The sequence below is a fragment of the Medicago sativa genome, chromosome 2, assembly GCF_051527215.1.
Source record: "Medicago sativa cultivar Bolivia chromosome 2, Bolivia_mono, whole genome shotgun sequence".
Classification (NCBI taxonomy): Eukaryota; Viridiplantae; Streptophyta; class Magnoliopsida; order Fabales; family Fabaceae; genus Medicago; species Medicago sativa.
Genome location: NC_140750.1, coordinates 35021645 through 35025620, shown reverse-complemented (window position 1 = coordinate 35025620; position 3976 = coordinate 35021645). Strand labels below are relative to the sequence as shown.

Here is a 3976-nt window from a genome sequence, read left to right as displayed (position 1 = left end):
GTAATATCCCGCCTGACAGTATCGGTATATTACCCGTTGACTGTGTCAGATGAATTTAATTCATGAAAAGTAAGTTATTGGAAATATTTTATGACATGTCAGCTATTTACGGGAAGAGTATCTGTGTCGGATTTAACCCGTTTAAGGCAGGGGCAATATGGTAATATCACATGGAAAGGAATATTTATATGTTTTGTGTGGGAAAAATATCTCATTTCCCTTATCCTTTTCTCTCTCTTGGTTGGGAAAATATTTCTTCTCCTTTTCTCTTCTTTCCCTCACGCCACTTTCTTCTCTTCATCTCCATCAATCTTCTCAAATCCTTCTCCTCCCATGGCAAGCTTCTAAATTATGTCCCTCCATGATTAATCTAAGCTAAGGGAAGCTTGTATCTTGGTTGATCTCTTCCCTATCTCCTCTCTAAAAGTTAGGGTTTTGGTTATGTTGGAAGTGGAAGCTTGATCTTGTGCAAGATGTGTTTTCTCCATGAACAAGAAGATGATTAGAAGTTGGAATCAAGAGCTAGGTTTCAAGATAAGCAAGAAATCTAGAGTTAAGGTTTGTTTGATGGTAAGCTTCCAAAACTTGTTCTTTTATGATCACTTGAGATTAGGGAAGAGTGTATTGTGTTTGATTCTTCTATTTTTCTTCTCTTGAAGAAGTGATTGGAAAACTAGGGTTTGGTGTGTGGTGAAGATGGATTCTAAATTGGTACAAGGAGTGGGTTCTACATGATCAAGGTAAGAGTATTAAGTTGAATGGATTGATATTTTATTCTTCCTCACAAGGAATTCCTTTTGATGTTAAGGTTTGATTATGTGTTTTGAGGGTGATGTTAGGATCATGGTTTGGAGCTTGATAAGGAGTCTTGGGTTGCAAGAATAGTATGACAAGTTTGAAGGGTATGGGTTAAGAGTGCAAGAAAATCAAGTTAGGGCTTTGATGCTTGGAAGCTTAGAAATGTCTCAAGAAGCTTGCTAGGTGAGTTCCATAGCTAGTTTTCTTACCCTTTGGGATTGTGGTTATGTCATGTATGTTTAGTATGAAAGATATGAAATTCTAGGGTTCAAGTATTAGTCTAGTTGCCCTTTTGTATGCCATGAATGCTATACATGATAATTCTTGCCATATACATGTTTTACAAGTTTTATATGATCAATTATGTTCCAATATGTTTAGAGACACTTGGTTTGAGGTTTTTGGGTCAAAAATACCAATTTTAAGTGTTCTGAACTGTCCTAACTCGCCACGGCGAGCAATTACTCGCCATGGCGAGCTAGAACTGCGAATGGGGGGTTTTACTCGCCTCCAACTCGCAGCTGCGAGCTGCTGCTCGCCTCCCCAGTAAATCCACTCGCCTAGGCGAGTAAGACAGGGAGAAATCCCATTGTTTTGCTCGCTTCAGGCAGGCGTGGGGATTCGCAACGCGGTTTTCTCTGTGGTATCTTTTAACGAACGTAAACCCCTCAAACCAAGGTCCTAAATGATGATCAATGAAAGCATGATTTTTATGATATGAGGCAAGTATTAAGCATGTTAGTAAGGCATGGCATACGAGAGAAATCATGAGGTTAACGGGTAGCAAGCAATAATTAATGTGGGAATAACTAGAGCCTCGACATAGTAGTCGAGAACTAGCATGATAGCAAGAACCCTTAGAATGTCAAGACGCGAAGTGTAATCTTCGCATATGATCAAGTATGACTTAGAAAGTACGTGAGCTGTGGATTTACTAGTTAATCTCTCCACCATGATAAGTATGTATACGAACAAGTATGAAGTTTACCACTAATCGGATCGATCAAGGTTCCGAGGTAAACATGTATGTATGTATGATTAGGTTTATCCTAAATGAACGGCAAGACCATGATTAATGAATGCGTAGGTGCCATGTCTCTTGCAATCCATGAAGGTATGGATTCAAGGGGTTCTCTTGATGAGAACGGGGAAGGCTCCGTAAGGGGATCACATGGTACTGAGTAATGATGAATGTAGGTGTTCGTGTCTCTTGCAATCCATGAAGGTATGGATTCAAGGGGTTCTCTTGATGGGAACGGGGAAGGCTCCGTAAGGGGATCGCACGACACTGAGGGAGTCCGATGTACGTACATTGGTTATGATGGGATTGTACTCGGGGTTACTCCACCTGGGACTTTCCGTAAAATGAACCAAGATGATAATGTTTGTTCAACGCTAACATAATAAATGAACTTATGTACGACATGTATGTTATGAGTATGTATATATGTATGATGATGTTATGCTCGTGAAGAGTCCATGTATGATTATGTAAGAATGATTCCATGCACGTTATGTTATAGAACAAGAGCACTAGATGCTACATGATAAGTACAAGGCATGGAATAGGGTAAGTAAAGATTATGATGCCGATGACGATATTAGGTTTCCCCTTATCGTCCGGATAGAATCGTGCCATGATATATTATGTTTAGGCCATGATACGTAGAGCGTATTCTTGGCAATGCGGTCCTAGGTTCCCCTCGGCCGCCATGACACGTATAGGATGTGAAACCTATAACAAGTAAGATGAATTATGACGGCCCTAGTATGCACAACCGTCTAAGTATGCAAGTCCCCACACACGTATAATCAACTGTCAGGTTGTAATGTAGACACGTGGTGACCGTAGGTTTCCCCTTGAGGTTGCCTATAGCCTAGGATTTAGGGGAACTCACTGAGACATTATGTCTCATCCCAATCCTTATTTGTTTCAGATAAGCAGGATGTCTATGCATGTTCGGAGCCGGATGGATACTACTTCAAGGGTTCGTTCGTAAAGTTGCAGGACGTTATGGATATCAAGGATGTAATTTTATGTATGGATGAGTTGTGATGTATTATTATTTATACGAACGTAACTTGTTGTAAATATTATTCATTCGATGTTTTAATTGTTGTATATTTTAATGTATCCAGTACTAATATTAACGCACGTGCCAGACTTTCTAGATACGTCTGGTATGGGTGTTATAGTCCATGTGAGAATCATAAAGATGAGAATAGATGCCCTGGTTGCTGCGGAAGATAGCAGCCTGCTGATCCATTATGTGATTATCTCTCAGCTCTTGCCTCAAAGCTCTATTCTGCGCATTCTGCTCATGCTGAGTCATCCAAGCCTGCAAAGAAGCAAAATCAAAAGTGCCGGGCTGCTGAGGTGGTGGCATAGTCTGGTGAGGATCATCATGCTCTGGAAAGTCCTCAGGTGGGGGTACATCCTCAGGTGGGGGTACTTGAGAAGAAGAAGCGGCACCTTTAGATAGTGCTCTGGAAATGTAACCCCGAATGTACTTGTCATCAATGGGAGAAACCAGCTCTTCCGAAAAAGGTTCGGTGACTGGCACCTCATGATGCCTAAGTAATCCCATAATAAAGCCCGGAAAAGCAAGTCTGGTTTCTGGTCATGCTACACCACCGAGAGCTACATGCTTCAGCTCTCTAGAAATGATCGAAGCCACATCCACTTCCCTTCCTTTGCAAATATGCCAGATCAGAGGAGGGGTCACTTTCTTTGGAGTTGTGGTGACATGGCTTTTTGGCCAGACATTATGAACCAAGAACTTAAAAACGATCCCAGCTTTTGGCCTCATATCAGTGAAGGCCGCCAAATTTTGGTTACCCGCTTTGGACTCAGTGTACCTCTTTCCAGGTAGCAAAATCTCCCTCTCAATCTTACCAAGATCCCAATTAGCAGCTTCCTCTCTTTCCCCATAAGGACACAAGGCGGGTGTGTCAAGGTCCTCGGACTCAGGTAGGGTGTAAGGATTGCCTAGGTATTCATTAATCGCATCCCTATCGAAGCGGATGGTCTTTCCTCTCACCATGGTAGTGTAAGAAAATGCAGCTTGCATTTCCTTAGCATCGCAATCTGGTAAGGCATTAGCATAAAACTCACACAAGAGGTCCAGGTTGATTTTGGGGTATGGGTTAAGGAGTTTCTCCCACTTTCGCTCAGTGA

At 41.7% G+C, this 3976-nt stretch overlaps 1 long non-coding RNA gene across 2 annotated transcripts; it reads left to right on the top strand.

Moving 5' to 3' along the window:
- The first annotated feature begins 215 nt into the window (after positions 1-215).
- On the top strand, positions 216-2930 carry LOC146946518 (uncharacterized). Of its 2 annotated transcripts, XR_015028257.1 has the most exons (4): positions 216-570; positions 660-740; positions 840-981; positions 2736-2895. It is a non-coding gene; the product is annotated as an uncharacterized LOC146946518 (long non-coding RNA). The 2 variants fall into 2 exon arrangements; XR_015028256.1 differs by having other exon boundaries at positions 660-981; positions 2736-2930.
- The last annotated feature ends 1046 nt before the right edge of the window (positions 2931-3976 follow it).